Consider the following 18,429-nt stretch of genomic DNA (forward strand, 5'->3'; position numbering starts at 1 on the left):
TAACAATGAATATTGGGTATGGGAAAGCCCTTTTTTCACCCCACAGAAAATACAGTCAAGATATATAGTACTCACAATAGTCCAAGAACAAATTTCTCGTGGTGGGTAAATGCCTTCACATTCAGTGCACCACCCTATGGTTCAGGAATTCCTCAGAAAGGAAACAAACTTGGGGGTGGATAGACAAGCAACCCTGTCAGACCTGTACCAAAAATAATTGGGAACAGCACAGGGCAAAGTCCACATTTTTTTTTTTGCTACCTTTCTCATGGCTTAGTATACGTCACTACTCCTCAGCTGGGAGTCCGTGTCCCAAGAAGGTGGTGCTGTCCAAGGTCCTCGCCTTTCACTTCCCCTCCAGTTAGAAGTCTGGAAATCCTCCTCTCTAGGCTGACCAGGATATCCCACTCTATCCATTGGGCTGACGTTCGTGAACTTGGGGTCAAGGAATTCCCTTGGCCCTCCTGGTTGACAGCATGTGTAGCTGTACATGTTTTGGGTTCACAGGATTCCCGTGGTCTGACAAATAGGATATTCTCATGGTTGGTTTGCTAGACTTTCAGAATACACAGGAGACCAGGTAGTTGTCTCAAGATGGCTCGAAACAGTCACAGCTGCATGTTTTCCTTGGCCCAGTGTCTAGAATTCTTTGATTATAATGGCTGGTGCCAACAGTTTGCTTCACACAGGTTGGTATTCCTGTTAGAGGAATCCCCCTCTTTGGAGGGGGTGGGGAGGTGATGTTTTGTTGCTCAAATAAGGATTCTAGACCAGAGGGGTCAAACTTGTGGAGTGTTAAACACGTGGGAGGCCAACTCAGATTAAAAGGTAATTGAGAAATGTTTAAACAAATTAAAATACAACACAAATAATGTTAATATGTGGTTTTTTAAAGTCAGTATGTGGCTGGTAGGAATATGTTTCTATTTCTTTGATACCACTGGCCTAGACCAAGAGTCATATGCAAAGGACTTGGTTCTAGTTCAGTCTAGGGTGGTATATTTACCCAGAAGAGTATTTTTTCCAACCTGGGTTTGGTACTGGGCATGCACATTCCGTGGGAAGCCATCAAATGGCTCCTGGTCCATATGTGACTCCGCATCGCAGTTTTCCATATCTGTGGTACTCTATATCTCCCAATTGCTCTCTTTCTTCTTTTAAGATCCAACTCAGGTGTCTTCCCTAATTGTTGTCTGCTGCCCACTTCCACACCTACCATCAGCTGAAAATGATCTGTAACTCTGCAAGATTCTTGTAGCATGCTGGCTGTACCTCTCCTCTACCTTTATCTTGTTTCACAATGTACATCATGCCTATTTGTGTTCATGTCATATGTATCTCTTCTAAATTGTAAAATCCTTGAGTGAAGGCATTGTGTCAGATCTAACTCTGTAGCTCTTGAGATTTCAGCACAATGCCTTTTTCATAATGTGTTTGTCAAATTGAATTATCTCTTTGGTGTCTTCCTGATGTCATACTTTACTTTTTCCTGGAAAGTCTTCTTCTTTTGCCATCCCAGGCTTGTCCAGCTTAAGTTCCACCTCCTCCGTGAAACTCTTAGGTTCCCGTCAGCATTGATCTTTCCTTGATTTAAACTGTTCTGGCACACACAGGTGTTTTTTGGTTTTTCAGATGCGCTTGAGGGTTTCATTGTTAGAGGAAATTACCTTCTCCAGTACAGGTTGGCACCTGCTCTGCAGTTCAGTCTCATAAGGGGCTGTTTATTCTCATAAGAGTAAACAGTTTTAGGGCTGTGGTCTCCAAGGGGGGATATCCAAGGTGATTCATTGGGGTACACCCTGAAAATAATAGGACCGAGTAGTGCAGCACATCTGTTCAGTGGGCTTCCAGTCACCTCCTGTCTCTGCTGTTCTCTTTCTGAAGGTGGCCAGTTGTTCTCTGCCTGACTCAGCCCTGGCTGCTTGTTCTTCACCACAGCTGCAGGAGGTAGGCAGTCATTCACCTTACAGTCCCAGACCTGGCCCTTTTCCTCCTGGTCCAGGCACCCTGTTTCCACTGGCTGCAATACAGTCTCCTGGCCCTTGGCAAAAACTTTTGTATAGGTGAATAAAATACTATCTTTATCACATTCTTTTAAAATGTGTTTTTGTGTTTTATAATTCCCATAATATATTAATACATGCATATTTTTAAAAAAGGAACATTTAAAAGTAAGGACTTCATCTATCACTGACGTTTTTCTTTCCATTCTGAACAATGTCAGATGCCAATTACCTTCCAAATTACCATTCAGAAACCCAGCACTCTGAAAGCAAGTCATGCCGGAGAAAGGACCAAACTTCTAGTCTTTTTGTCACATTTGATGATAAGCAGTGCTTGTATTCTCTGTCTTTTTCGAATTTGGCCAAGCTGAGTTGTTGTGTGACTTTATTAGTCAGTTGTTGCTGTATGTGATTTTTATAGCTGCTGCGAATTAAACCTGTCTTAATAAAGAATATTTTAGAAATGTAAAAAAAAAGTACATGATTTTATATAGATGTGTGTGTGTGTGTATATATATATATATATATATATATATATATAAAATATGATAACATGTACACAAATTTAAAAAAATATAAATGTGTTATTTATAAAAATGTACTCAGAACTTTTACTGATAGATAACATGATTAAAACAATCAAAGATTATTGGTAGTGGACACTGAGAAGTTGTGACTTTAGACAGGGTCACCCAGCTAGTACGTAACAGTGGCGTTTGAACCCAAAACTTCCAAGTTTTGAAGTTAACTATCTATATACTGCACTGCATTGCTTCTCTATTTACAGCTCATATTTTATAATTTAACACTGTAATATAGCTGAATTATTCACTAGTTGTTAGTGCTGTGAAAATCTTGTCTTCTTAACCGAATTGTAAGCTTCTTGATTGTTGGCAGCTAAGTGGTGCAGTGTATAGCGTGAGGGTTTGGAGTTAGGAAAACCTGAGTTCAGATCCAACCTCTGACACTTGATGAGTTTCCTCATCTGTAAAATGAGCTGGAGAAGGAAATGGCAAACCACTCCAGTATCTTTGCCAAGAGAACCCCAAAAAGGGTTCACAAAGAGTCAGACATGACTGAAGTGACTGGACAACACAACAAAGCTCCTTGAGGGTAGAGATTGTGTCCTGGACTTCTCGTGTATCCCACGTGGAGTAGAGCTGAATGGAACATAGTCTTGATACTGACAGGGATTGTAGAATCATATTTAGCCTCCTCTCCAGCACAGGAATTGACAGGATCAGTAGGACTTGGTGCTAGAAAAGGATCTTAATGCATATCTAGTTCAACCTCCTCACTTAACAGAGTGAAAAATTGAAGCCCAGAGAGAGCATCGCAGCCAAGTTCACCCAGTTGCTAATAAGTAAGAAATCTCATCCATTTTCTCCTGTAGATGCACCTCTGTCGTAATTATCTCACTCAGCTGTGTCCTTTACATGTCTTCCAAAGTCTCTCAAAATGGAATGGTGCTTTCTATTCCATTCTTAGTGCTCAGGAAGTATTCCTTATTAGCTTGTGTTCCGATGTCAATTTCAGCAGCCGCCTTCTGAAGACCGTGTGAACATGTTACCTTTCATCAAGACATTCTCTTGCACAAAAGCAATAAGACATAGGTAACTGAGTGACCTTTTGTTGTTTCTAGCTCCTTGTTTAATTTGGAAGCGGTTGGAGAAATGGTTCCAACCTTTACCCTATTCGTGATCTGTTGGCAGACTTTAAGCTTCCCTCTCCTTTCCTGCTGCCCCACTGGGTGAAGGAAAAGCTGTGCCCTTTTGGAATCTACTCTTCAGGTGTTTCTCTGAGGTCATTTGGCTACATAGCAAAGATATTATCAGGTCAGAAAACAAGAAATTGCAGTGGAGTTCATGGGCTTAAGGAATTGGTTAAGGCAAGAAAGCATTCCTTTTCCTGGGCTGTATTTAGCAATAAAGCCAAGACGTTTTGAAGAAGAAGAGTTAGCAAATCCTAATGGATTTATATTAATAGACTTGGATTCCTTTTAGGACAGTGTTGGTAAAATGCAGTTGTCTTCTGACATGCCTTTTCTTCACTTTGAAGCATGAATTGACAGATTGTAAAACCCTATTTGTTGGAGCATGCAGTCCTTGTGACATTCACAGGTATAGAAGTAACAGTACCTCAGAAGAGTATCAGCAGGTCATCTGCTCTATCTTTTTACTCTCTGTTATTTTGATTTGGAGATTATCAAGTATTGGCTTCTATGATCTGTGAAAGAGCAATCTTACAGGAATAGCATTTCCCCAATACTTGAACATCTCTGAAGTCTGTCTCATGGGAAGATCTGGGACTTATCTAGTGACCATTCAGCTTTATACAACATAGTCACTGAAGTACAGCACAATAATTGGTGCATAGTTAGCGCTTACTAAATGCTCATAGACATCATGTGAAAATCCAAACTACCTGGACCAAAAGAGAAGCTAGCTGAAGAGTTTGAGGGACATATCACCAGCCTGGCACTGAGGCAGAATACAGTAGTGATGAAAGCCTTCAGTTCTGTAGATATCTGCTAGAGTTTTCTATTTCTTCCAAAAGCAAAGAAGCTAATTACTGGTAGAATTATCTTAGTGGCAGTTTAAGCCTTTGGAAGAGGGGAGGCTGCTACAAAGAGGAATTGTCTTCCACACAGGATTCTCATTAACAGGGAAGAAGTGGCTGCTGAGGTGGAAATGATGGGAACCTGGAGGGTAAATGCTGGCGTTTCTGATAGAGGAAAGGAAATCTGAACATAGATTTTGGGAGCAGATTTCAGAGGGTTCAGAGGAAAAAATAGGATTTCACGGATTAAAATGCTGCAGAATAAGTCACCAGGAAATGTTTAAAAATAAATTCTATAGATACAGAGGGAAAGTTTCCTTGAGGAGAAAAAAATGGATTTGTCTGAAGAAGCCAATGTGGAGGCCAAAAGAATTTAGTAATAGGCTTAGATTTTTTAAAAGTACAAAAGATGACAAGGACAGATAAGAGGATGAATATAAGAGCATGGCCCAGCCCTATAAAAACAGTGTCTAGAATTCTAAAGCTCAGAATGAGTTGAACCTGGCAGGGGAAGCAAAGGACAAGAAAAAGGCTAGGGGTTTTTTCCCCCTTTATATTTGGAGAAAAAAGGAGGATCAAAGAAAGGCTAGGACCTTTGCTTGTTGAAGATGGGATGATAATAACTGACAACTGAGAGCAATTCAGTTCTTATTTCGCTTCTTTTTCAGTGCCAAGGAGAGTGACTTTGGTACTGGAAATAACAGGATACAAATAGTAGACAGTTAACTTAAGATAAAAAAGGAGATAGTAAGAGAACCCCTGGCTGCTCTTAGTGAGTTCAAGACCCTTGATTCAGGTTAGGTACATCCTTAAGTTTAATGAAAGAACCCTGTGATTGTCGTATGAGCCCATTATCAGCGATATTTCAAAGAGCATGGAAAATGAGAAAGCCAGACGGAGAAGATTGGAGAAGGGCAAATATTCTGATTTTCATAAAAGGGAAAACAACGGAATCTGCATTTTAATGGAGGTAGTGAGCTTAATGTTGATTCTGTGAAAATGTGTAATGGATTACTAAAGAGATAGATGGGGAACATCTGAAAAAGGGAAGCTTATCAAGAGTAGGTCGTGCCAGCCTAGCCTGATTTCTGTTTGTGATAGGATTATTAAACTAGTAGATGAAGGGAATGCTATGGAAATAGTTTGCCTGGATTTCAGTAAAACTTCTGATGTAGTATCTTATGCTGATCTTGTGGTGAAGATGCAGAGATATGTACTAGACTATAATATGTTCGGGTGGACTCAGAACTGATTGGATGACTGAACCAAAAGTAGCTGTTAATGGTGAACTGTCAACATGGCAGTTTTCAGTGACTTAGAGATATAGCACACTTGTCAGAATTACAAATAATATTGATTCCTTCTGTTAGGTTTCAGAGAGCATGAGGAGCATTGGGTAGATGTTTCTAGGAGGCTAATATGGGATTAAAACATCTTGAAAAACGGTGTTTGGAGACCTGGTGGATTCTCTTTCCTTTTTTATTCATTCATTCATTCATTCATTCATTTATTTATTTTATTTTATTTTGGAGGCAGTTGGGGTTAAGCGACTTGCCAGGGTCATACAGCTAGTAAGTATATGAGGCTGGATTTGAATTCAGGTCTTCCTGACTCTGGGGCTGGTGTTCTCTCCACTGGGCCACCTAGCCTGTCCCCCTTTTAAGGTCTTTCAAGGTAGAAGTTGAATGATCATATTTTGGTTACTTTGTACTAGGGCATCTTTAATTGGATGGGTTGGATTTAAATGACTACTGAGGTTCCTTCCAACTCTCAAATTCCATGAAAAAGTAATTGTTAAACACTAACTGGATGTTAGGTGCTATAGTTATACAAAGCTAGTTGGTGAAGCAGTGATTGGATTTTGGAAGGGGAAGTAGTAGCTAATACTACTATCTCACTTATTTTTTTTTTTGATGGTGGTTGCGGCTGAAAACAGTCTAAGAAAAGAGTCTGGTCTTTCAGGGCTAGCAGATTTCCAATTTTGCCCAGTGAGCTGCTTAAAATGAGGTCAGAAGTTGTTTATGCATCATATTTTGCAAAATCTGTGGAGATTAGTCACACTACGGGAAATGAGATTAAGTGATGACAGTGAATTTATTTCAGAGGGGTTTACCAAAAGCAAGTGCTGATTTGTAATGATTCTACAGCATGCTGAGTCCATGAGAATAAATTATATTTTGGTGTGAGTTCCTTTTAAGGTCTTCAGGTTTTGCTACTGTTCAGACTACAGTGGGACCATTTCTAGGAAAGGGAATTAATTGTTCTCATCCATGACAGAGTGAATATCCAGTTTGACTGTGGTAGATTTCCTTCTGTTGCCAAATCTTATTATAAATTTGCTTCATTAGTAGTGAGATGCTTCAGAGATTACAAATGAACTATTGCCAAATTCTTGTAGTGAAGTTAGGGACTATTACCATGAACTAAGAACTTTAGTTTACTCTCTTTTGGGAAAACTTAAGCAACTTGTGCAAGAGCTCTGCTAAGAGTGAGTTTGAAAAGCATCATCCCTGTTTTCATCTTGGTTCTTCCAGCCATTCTGGGGAGCAATTTGTAATTGCGCCCAGAAAGCTATTAAACCGTATAAACCTTCTGACCCAGCATGACTACTACTAGGTACCCCAAAGAGATCAAAGAAAGAGGAAAAAATATGTGAAGCAGCTCTTTTGTGGGGGCAAAGAATTAGAAATGGAGGAGATGCCTTTCAGGGGGAATGACTTAATAAGTTGTGGCATATGAACATCTTGGAATACTATGGTGCTGTAAGAAATGACAAAGGGGATATGGTTTCAGAGAAAGCAGGGAAGACTTGTTTGAATCGATGAAGAGTAATATGAGCAGAACCAAGAGAATAATTTTTTTGTTTTTTTGTTTTTGGCCAAGCACTGGGGTTACGTGACTTGCCTGCGGTCACACAGCTAGTAAATGCTGTGTCTGAGGTGAGATTTGAATTCAGGTCCTCCCGACTCCAGGGTGCTCTATCCATTGTGCTACCTAGCTGCCCCAAGAGAATAATTTTAATAATAATAATGATAGCTAACATTTATATAGCACTTGCTACGTCCAGTTATTATCTCATTTGAACTTCACAACAGCCCGAAGAGGTGGGTACTATTATCATCCCCATTTTTACAGATGAGGAGACAGATGAAGCAAAGGGAGGTCAAGTGATTTGCCCAGGATCACTCAGCTAGTAACTGTTTGAGGCTGGATTTGAACTCAGGTCTTCCTGACTCCAGACCTGGCACTAGCCACTGTGTCACCTAGCTGCCCCCAGCAGTATTGTAAAAACAAAACAATTTTGAAAGACTCCAGAACTCTGATTAATGCAGTGAGTGACCATGATTATAGAGGACTCATGATAAAACATCCTACTCACCTTGTGACAGAGAGGGGACGGACTTAGAGTGAAGATTGAGATTTTCTGTTTTTGGACATAGCCAGTGCAGGAATTTGGGGGTCAGGGTGGGAAGAGAAAGCAGACTTTGGTTGAAAAAAAAATTTTTTTAAACCCACAAAAAAAAATAGCTATTGAACCAGCAGTGATCAGTAGACATCTGTGGTGCTCTGGACGTTGGTCTTTCTTAGTAGTCAGCAAGTATTTATTAAGTGCCTATTGTGGCACAGGAACTGTGCTGAGTACTTAGGAAATAACAGAAAATGAAAACAGTTGCTACTGTCAGGCAACTCACAGTCTAACCGGGAGGATGACCTACAAACAGCTCTGTACAAACAAGATTTACACAGGATAAATAGCAGTCAATCTGAGAGGGAAGGCCGTGATACTAAGGAGGATCAGGAGGGCCTCTGCTGAAGTGAGGCTCTAGCTAAGGCCTGAATCTAGGAAGCAGAGTTAAGGGGGGGGGGGGAAGAATTGCAGACATGGAGGACAGAGACTGCAGAAAAGGGGGTTTTGTTTGAGAGAGCAAAGAGGCAGCCCGTGTCATTGGATTGCAGAGTACATGGGGAAGTGGGATATGACATGTAAGAAGACTGGAAAGGTAGGAGGGGACTTTAGAAGCCCCAGGGTTTTATAATTGATCATAGAGGTCATGAGGGGCCATGGAGTAGATTGAATAAGAGAATGACATGGTCAGACTTGTACTTCAGGGAGATCAATTTGACAGATGAATGAGGGGCTCATGCTGAACATATAATTGAGTTGTCTGCATAAGGATGGTAGTGAAACCCATGGGAGCTAAGGAGGTTACCAGGACAGAATGGAGGAGGAGGGAAGAAAAGGACTCAGGACTACAGTGGGGGTGATCTGGATGATGAGCCAGCCAGCAGGAAGACTGAGAAGACAGGAAGAGAATCCAGGAGAGAATAGCCAGGAAAAGAGGGTGGTCAGCAGTGTTACATGCAACAGATAAGACAAGAATGATGACTGAGGAAGGACCATCATATCTAGCAATTAAGAGATCTTTGGTAAGTTTGGAGAGAGCATTTTCATTTGAGTGATGAAATCAGAAGCCCAATTGCAGAGGGTTTAGGAGTGAGCAAGAAGTGGAGACAATAGTCTAAAGACTTTTTTCAGGGAATTTGGCTGAAAAAAGAGGAGAGAAAGGATGATAGCTTGATAGTGTCTACTGTAAAGGAATTTTTAAAAATAGCATTTATGTAGCTCTTTAAGGTTGGCAAAGTGTTTTACATATGTTATCTCATTTGTTCTCACAACAATCCTGTGAGTTAGGTGCTGTTATTACCCTCATTTTACAGATGGGGAAACTAAACTGAGAAAGGTCAGGTGACACGCAAGATTTAAACCCAGCACTTTCATGAACTGCATTATCTAGCTGCCTTTCAGTAGTTGCCGTTTTAGTCCAATTGTCGTATTTTCCAAGCAACAAAACAGACCCAGAAGTCAAAGTAAGTTTGTAAAGGTAACCTGTGTAGCCACCTTTGAAAACCAAGCACCCTTTATAACACTTCTTTGCTGACCTCTAGTGAGTCCCTTCTAGGACCTACTTCGGGGGGTTGGTGGGTACTTTACCTTTGGAAATGACTCATTAGTGTGGATTGCCACGTTTTAGAACCACTCAGAGTAAAGGAGAAGGCTCTTCTTAGTAGCTTCCAGCTCTATTGACTCAGGCCTTAGGTTTTGTGATCCAAGGATCCCTTTGTTGCTGTCTTTTATTAGGACACTCAGAAAAAGGCATGTCCTAGCATTGCTAGGAACCAAATACTCTTCCTACTCTGGCTTTTGGTCTGTGTTGAGGAATTCATCTGCAGGGGGCTTGCAAGAGCAAACCTGTAAAACAAGATGAAGGAGGAGGGAAGTTAAAGCAGCTTATAAATGAGTAACAGTTTATTAATTCATGTAAGGACTTGTAGATGACAACCTCCAGCAAGGCCAGACAAATGGGAATTCTGAAATTATCTTTCTGAACCCTTTTAACTTCAAGGCTGCTCTAGCTACATATGAGGAAAACAGAGGAAAAGAAAGTATTCCATAGGACTGAAATTACCAACCTTTTTGGAGTTCCTGCATTATTTTATGCTTGGTTTTCTAATATTGTCCTTTCCTCTAGGACAGTATTGTCATGTGGTATATATTTCTTTAATTAATTAAAGAAACTTAAATTTCATTTTAAGAATTTCATAATACTTCAGATATTTTATAATACTCTAGTTATGTACTGTGCCATACCACAATTGATAATAATTGCCTTGGCAATTCCATAAAAACTATTGATTGCTTATTCGATTTTGCTTACATGATTGTAAGCAAAAAAAAAGAGGTTCCTTTCTCTAATCCATACTTTCTGCAGCCCCTAAAATAATTATTTTAATGTTATCTATCTGGTCATACTACTTAGAATTACAGAATTTCAGATCTAGATGCTTACCTGAATAGAAATCCTTTATATGAGATCTTTGACAAATAATCATCCAGCCTTTGCGTGCAGACTTGCAGGGAGAAGGAAGCCCACTGCCTCTGAGTGAGCCCATTCTGCTTCTGAATTGCTGACAGGAAGCTTCCCTTAAAGTGCCTAAATTTGCTTCTTTGCATTCTCCACTTTGGGACCAAGCACAACTCCTTTTTTCGTGTTGACAGCCCTTCAGATGCTTGACAACCACAATGTCTCCCCAGCTATTGTCTTCTCTGCATTCGCCTGTCTTCATATTTAACCAGTTCAACTGGCTCAGCCTTTGAATCTTTTGTCTAGTTGTTCTTTCCCCAGCACTTATCCCATTTTCTGCCTTCTCTGCCCCTGTCTGTGTGCTGCTGAATGTTTCTGGAGTAAAGCCATACAAATTTTGACTCAGTTCACTATGTATGTGTTACCTAAGATGTTGGGCCTTTACTTCTGCCTCTTTTTTTCTCTTCTTTGAGAGTCAGAATCCCATCTCTTCACAGTGGTCGTTACAAGCCTTGTCTTCTTTATCAGTAAAGTAAGTAATTACTAAATGCCTGCTCTGTGCTAGACGCGAGAGCCAAAGACAAAATTCCTGCTGTCAAGGAGCCTACATACATTCTGTTGGGGAAGCCACCTATTGATGAATATCTTCCTCTCAGCAGAGGACTCACTTCATAATTCAGTTGGAAAATCGAGGTCATCAGTCAAAAAATTCCCCCTTCTACCCAGGTTCACCTTTCATATCACCTCAGCATTATCCCACTTTCTTTTGCTCATTTGCTTCAACTAGAAAGGATATAGTGGCTCCTGTCCTTTTGCACACCTATTCCCTCTGCTTGTGCCTTTGATTTCTGCCCCTTTGATCATATACCTCTCTCTCCCCCTAATTTTCAGTTTCTCTTTAGGGTTTTTTCCTAATGCATAGGTAGGTAGAACATTTTCAGTGACAGTGACCTCTAGATGAAATACAAATTCATCAGACCGATATTTAAAAGCCAAAAAACTTTGGTTCCTGTTTACTTACCCAGCTGTATTTATTTTTAAAAAAATATTTAATTTTATTTTCAGTTACATGTAAAAACAATCTTTAATGTATTTTTTTTTTAAATTTTGAGTTCCAAATTCTCTCCCTTCCATCCTCCCCTCCCCTCCATTGAGAAGGCAAGCAATTTGATACAGGTGTTACAGTCATGCAAAACGTATTTCCATATTAGTCATATTATAAAAGAAAACACAGGCCAAAAAAAACCACAAGAAAAATAAAGTTTAAAAATGCTTCAGTCTGCATTCAGACTCCATCAGTTGTTTCTCTGGAGGTAGATGGTATTTTTCATCATTAAGTCCTTCAGAATTGTCTTGGATCTTGTATTGCTGAGAATAGCTAAGTCTTTCATAGTTGATCAACCTTACAGTGTTGCTGTTACTGTGTACGAGGTTCTTCTGGTTCTGCTCAATTCACTTTATATCAGTTTATGTCTGTTTTTCTAGGTTTCTCTGAAAGTTTGTCATTTCTTATAGCACAGTAATATTCCATCACAATCATATACCACAGCTTGTTCATACATTCCCCAGTTGATGGTTATCTTCTCAATTTCCCGTTCTTTGCCATCATAAACTTTATTTTTGTACATATACGTCCTTTTCCTTTTTTTTTTTAAAATCTCTGCGATACAGACCTACTAGTGGTATTGCTGGGTCAAAGGATATGCCCAGTTTGATTATCATTTGGACATAGTTCCAAATTGCTCTCCAGAATGGTTGGATCAGTTCACAGCTCTACCAGTAGTGCATTAGTGTCCTAATTTTTCCACATCCCCTCCAACATTTATCATTTTCCTTTTCTGTTATATTAGCTAATATGATAGGGTGGTACCTCAGAGTTGTTTTAATTTGCATTTCTCTAATCAACAGTGATTTAGAGCATTTTTTCATATGACTACAGATAACTTTTGATTTCTTGATTTGAAAACTGCCTATTCATATTATTTGACCATTTATGAATTGGGGAATGACTTATGTTCTTATAAATTTGACTCAGTTCTCTGTATATTTGAGAAACGAGGTCTTCATCAGAGAAACTTGCTGTAAAGTTTTTCCCTCAATTTTCTACTTTCCTTTCTAATCTTGACTGCATTGGTTTGTTTGTGTACAATCTTTTTAATTTAATGTAATCAATTATTATCCATTTTATATCTGATTCCCTTATCCATAGATCTGGCTGGTAAACTCTTCTGTGCTCCGGTTAATTTGCTTATGATATCATTCTTTATGTGTAAATCATTTATCTATTTTGATCTTATCTTGGAATATGGTGTGAGATGTTGGTTTACACCTAGTTTTTGCCAAATTGTTTTCCAGTTTTCCCCAGAAAGTTTTTGTCTTTTATTTTCCCTCTGTTTCTTCTCTTCCTCTTCATCTTCCTCCTCACTGTCCTCCGTCCTCCTCAAGTGTTTTGCTTCTGACCACCACCTCCCCCCCTGCTTTCCTATCAGTTCCCTCCCTTCTAATTTTCTCCCCCTTATAATTTTCCCTCCCTTCCCGTTTCCTTGTAGGGTAAGATAGATTTCTATGCCGAGTGTGTATGTCATTCCCTCTTTGAGCCATTTGTAATGAGAGTAAGATTCAAACATGGTGCATCTCGCCCCCCCCCCCATGTCTTCTCCAGTGCAAAAGCTCCTTTTTGCCTCATTTATGGGAGATAATTTACCCTGTTCTACCTCTCTCTTCCTCTTTCTGCCAGTGCATCCCTCTTTCTCACCCCTTAATTTTTTTTCTATCATTCCATCATAGTCAGCTTAAAGACAAAGTTCATAGGATTTAGAAGTATCATCTTCTCATGTCAGAAGGCAAATAGTTTAACTTTATTTAATGCCTTATGGTTTCTTTTTCATTTTTACCTTTTTTTATGCTTCTCTTGAGTCTTGTATTTGAAAGTCAAGTTTTCTATTCAGCTCTGGTCTTTTCATCAGGAATGTTTTAAAGTCCTTGATTTCATTAAGTGTTAATTTTTTTCCCATGAAGGGTTGTGCTCAGTTTTGTTGGGTAGGTGATTCTTGGTTGTAATCCTAGTTCTTTGCCTTCTGGAGTATCACCTTTCAAGCCCTCCTATCTTTTAATGTAGAAGCTGCTATCTTGTGTTAGCATAACTGTTGAATTATTCCTTTCTGGCTGCTTTCAGTAGTTTCTTCTTGATCTGGGAACTCTGGAATTTGGCTATAATATTCCTGGGAATTTCATTTTGGAATCTCATTGAGGAGGTGATCAGTGAATTCTTTCAATTTCTATTTTATCCTCTGGTTCTAGGATATCAGGGCAGTTTTTCCTTGGTAATTTCTTGAAAGATGATTTCTAGGCTTTTTTTTTTTTGAAGGGCATGCACAATTTTTATTATTTAAAAACACAAATGATTAACTGTAAAAGGAAACACTTGATATAATTGTTTCTTTTCAGTGATTTGGAACATGTGGATACACGCTACGTCTAAGATACATGTAAAATGAAATTTTTGGAAACATAATAGTCTATATCATTTCTAGCTATCTCTCAGTGGAGATTTGAAGGAGGGGTGGGAGAAGCTTCCTAAACTATTCTTATAGCAGAGGGTGTGATATATAGATTGCACTAGATTGAATCTCCTTCCAGTTGTTTTCCCAAGTGGTATAAAGCTCTCCTCCTTCCTATTTGAAATGTTTATTTCTGAACAGAGCTCTGAGGAGATTAGACTCTTTTTTGATCATGACTTTCAGGTAGTCCAATAATTCTTCAGCCATCTTTCCTGGTTCTGTTTTCCAGGGCCGTTGTTTTTCCAAAGAGATATTTCACGGTTTCTTTCTTTCTTTCTTTCTTTTTTTCATTCTTGTGACTTTTTCTTGTGGAGTCATTAGCTTACACTTGGTCAATTCTGATTTTTAGGGAATACATCTTTGTAAATACATCTTTGCTGAGCTTTGAAGAAAGCCAGGGATCTGAGAGACAGAGATGAAGAAGGGAGGGCATTATAGGCTTGGGGCGGTAGTATGTGCAAAGGCACAGAGCTGGGAGAGGGGTGATTGGTACAGATCACAGCCAGCAAGTGGGCTAGTGTAATGGGAATGTGGAGTTCATGGGATGGGTGAGTGAGTGTAATGTGTCTGTAGTTGGAGCCATTCCTAAAATGCGCTGGGCCAACCATGTGTATGCTCTGCTTCCTTCTTCACAGAGAGAATCTTAAAAAGCATCCACACATCAGGAAGATCCTGGGAGTTTCTTGAAACTACTTTGGGAGCTCGTGACATAGTTGCTAACTTTCCTTCATTGCTGTACGGCTGATTCAGTTCAGGTCTGGGATGCAGTTCTTCCCTGATTCTCTTCTTTTCCAAAACTCTCATAGAGTAGGTGGCTCCTGAAAAGTGGCTCAGTGGAGGGCATTTTTGCTGTGGCATTTCCTCCCCTTGGTTTCAGTCTTGGCATGGACCTGAGCACAATTCCCTCCTAAAGAATAGTGGTACACACAATATTGTTGACTTTAAATAAAAACGAAATTACATTCAACTTTTGATGTACCCATGTATTCCTTAATTTTGCTGGAGTCCACTCTTTAGGACTAGATGTTCTCTATTCTGAATTTGCCTAAAAACATCAAATTTTACCCCATTTCAATAATTAGATACTCAAAAACTTTGTTTATTGAATTGACTCCAATCTGATTATATTTGTTTTCACCTATAATTTCAAGAAGCCAATTTGTGATGAATTTCTTCTCCCATTCTTCCCCTGCCGTTGGTATGCTGTAAAACATTTTTAGGCATGTATTAAGTAGAATGAGGAAAAAAAAACCTTGCGTCTAAACAACTTTTTAAAAAATTAATTTATTTTGATTTATCAACAATCACTTCCATATGCTTTTGAATTTTAAAATTTATCTCCCCCTTCCTTCCCAAGATGGCACACAATCTGATATAGGCTATACATATACATTCCTATTAAATATATTTTCACATTAGTGATGCTAAACAATACTTTTAAGAAGCTATTCCACAGTTGTTTATATGGTTTGACCCAGGGATTCCACTATTAGATCGATATCCCAATCAGTGAGAAAATGAAGAGTCCCATATACACCAACATTTCTAGCAATGCTTTTTGTAGTGACAAAGAAGAAATAGCAGATCAAGTGGGTATCTACAAATTGTGATACATGAATGTAGTGAAATATCACTAAGTGCTGTAAGGAAACGAACATGCTGAATACAGAGAGGCATGGGAAGGTTTGTGTGAATAGACAGAAAGCGAAGTAACTAGAGCCAAGAAAATAACATACCACGCTGACTGTGGCAGTGTAAATGGAAAGAACAACAACGGCAAAGCAATCAAGTCCTCTTAAATGATAATAATCCAAAGGGCTCACTGTTGAGCAAAAATAGCTGGAAAACCTGGAAGCAGTCCTGCAGAAGTTAGGTACACTCTTTACCAAGGTAAGCTTCAGATGGATGCATGAGTTAGATATAAAGGATCACATCATAAACAGTAGGAAAGAAGATATCTTGTGCAGTTGTGGTTAGGGAAAGTGTTTATGATCGATTGTGGCATAGAAAGGATCACAGAAAATAAAATGGACGCTTTTGATCATGTAGAATTAAAAAGTTATTTCATAAACAAAGAGTGAAGTTGAAAATAGTTAACGGAAAAAGATCTTGGTAGCAAGTCTTTCTGAAAAAGGTCTCATATCTAAGATAAAAAGAAATGATACAGGTTTATAAAAACAAGAATTATTTCCCACTAGATAAGTGATCAAAGGCACTTTTCAAGGAAAGAAATGCAACTTATCAACAAGGATATGAAAAAATGCTCCAGAGATCACTAACCCACTCTCAGGTTCTGCCTCACACCCAGTCATGTTGAGAATGGTGACCAGTAAAAAGATGTGACCATTGTTGGAATGATTATGAGGAAACAGGTACATTAATGCATTATTGATTGAGCTTATGAATTGGTCTGGCCATTTGGGAAAGCACTTTGGAATTGTGCCCAAAACATCACTTAGCTATGTAATGTCCATTGACCCAGAGGTACCATGACTAACCTGATATCTCAAAAAGATCGTAGAAGGAGTAAAAGGATCCACATGTACAAAAATACTCATAGCAGTGCTCTTTGTTATAGCAAAGAACTGGAACTTAAAGAGATTCCCAAAGACAACAACTTTGAAAGGCTTAAGATCTCTGTTTGATGCAGTGACCAGCTGCAATTCAGAAGTCTGATGATGAAGCTTACTACCAAACTCCTAATAGAGAGGTTCATGGACTCAAGTTGCAGAATCAGACCTACATTTTTGGACAAAGCAAATGTGGGAATTTGTTTTGCTTGACCGACTATGCTTGTTTCTCTTTTTCTTTTTTTTTTTTTAATTATTTATTTATTTTTAGTTTTCAACATTCACTTCCACAAGATTTTGAGTTCCAAATTTTCTCCCTTGTCCCTCCCCACCCCAAGACGGCATGCATTCTGATTACCCCCTTCCCCTAATCTGTCCTTCCTTCTGTCTCCCTGCTCCTTCTCTTATCCCCTTTCTCTTCAATTTTCCTATAGGGCAGGATAGATTTCTGCATCCCATTTCCTGTATATCTTATTTCCCAGTTGCATGTGAAAACAATTTTTTTTTGGCTAGGCAGTGGGGTTAAGTGACTTGCCCAGGGTCACACAGCTAGTAAGTGTTATGTGTCTGAGGCCTAATTTAAACTCAGGTCCTCCTGAATCCAGGGCCGGTGCTCTATCCACTGTGCCACCTAGCTGCCCCTGAAAACAATTTTTTAACATTTGTTTTTAAAACTTTGGGTTCCAGATTTTCTCCCTTCCTCCCTCCCCACCCACCCTCATTGAGAAGGCAAGCAACTCAATACAGGTTATATATGTGTAGTCATGCAGAACACTTCCATGGTAGTCATGTTTTGAAAAATCAGGTATATTTCCCTTAATCCTATCACACCTCCCATTTGTTCTATTCTGTCTTTTGACCCTGTCCCTCCTTGAAGTATTTGCTTCTGATTACCCCCTTCCCCAATCTACCCTCCCCTCTATCATCCTCCGGTTCTCTTGTCCCCTCCCCCCACATTTTTCTGTAGGGTAAGATAGATTTCCATACCCAAATGAACATGTGTGTTATTCCCTTCTTAAGCCAAATCCAATGAGAATGAGATTCACTCTTTCCCTCTCACCTTCCCCCGTTTCCCCTCCACTGTAAAAGCCTTTTCTTGTCTGTTTTATGTGAGATAGTTTACCCCATTCTACCTCTCCCTTTCACCTTCTCCCGGTATAATCCTCTCTCACCCCTTAATTTTATTTTCCAGATATCACCCCTTTATCTTCAACTCATCCTGTGCCCTCTATTTATCTCTCTCTCTGTCTATATATACATACATATAATTTTTCCTATCCAGCTACCCTAATACTGACAAAGGTCTCATGAGTTACAAATATCATCTTTCCATGCAGGAATGTCAACAGTTCAACCTTAGTAAGTCCCTTACTATTTCTCTTTCCTGTTTACCTCTTCATGTTGCTCTTAAGTCTTGTATTTGAAAGTTAAATTTTCTATTCAGCTCTGGTCTTTTCATCAAGAGTGCTTGAAAGTCCTCTATTTCACTGAATGTCCATTTTGTCCCCTGAAAGATTATACACAGTTTTGCTGGCTAGGTGATTCTTGGTTGTAATCCTATCTCCTTTTGACCTCTGGAATATTATATTCCAAGCCCCCTCCCCCCCCGGTCCCTTAATGTAGAAGCTTGCATATTTCTTACAAGTGCTTTTTCCTTTTTTCTCAATTTGGATAGGAAAAGGAAAGCTAGAAATAATGTGTCCCTGAAAAAGGAAAGGAAAGAAAAATGAGGGTCATTGAAACATGTTTCTGAAATTCACAGAATAGAACGGAAGGAAAGCTAGAAGGGAATCACAGACAAGCAGGATAGCTTGGAAAGTTACGTGGTGAATTTATTATATATTTGTGTGTAATATGATGTAATTATGTATAT

At 39.2% G+C, this 18,429-nt stretch overlaps 1 protein-coding gene across 8 annotated transcripts in view; it reads left to right on the forward strand.

Annotated features, from left to right (window-relative positions):
• The window catches only part of IP6K1 (inositol hexakisphosphate kinase 1), a 72,361-nt gene that overhangs the window by 32,306 nt on the left and 21,626 nt on the right, over positions 1-18,429 (forward strand). For 2 of the 8 annotated variants that reach the window (XM_020998989.2, XM_078152372.1), the window contains one exon: positions 14,622-14,741. The exons of 4 other annotated variants lie outside the window; for them this stretch is intronic. The gene's annotated coding sequence lies outside the window, so the exon portion shown is untranslated. Of the gene's footprint in view, positions 1-1,884; positions 1,948-2,038; positions 2,064-14,621; positions 14,742-18,429 lie in introns of those variants that run through there. 2 more of the 8 variants (XM_020998990.2, XM_078152374.1) reach the window with 2 other exon arrangements.

The sequence above is a fragment of the Phascolarctos cinereus genome, unplaced genomic scaffold, assembly GCF_003287225.1.
Source record: "Phascolarctos cinereus isolate Bilbo 61053 unplaced genomic scaffold, phaCin_HiC Scaffold_4;HRSCAF=312, whole genome shotgun sequence".
Lineage (NCBI taxonomy): Eukaryota > Metazoa > Chordata > Mammalia > Diprotodontia > Phascolarctidae > Phascolarctos > Phascolarctos cinereus.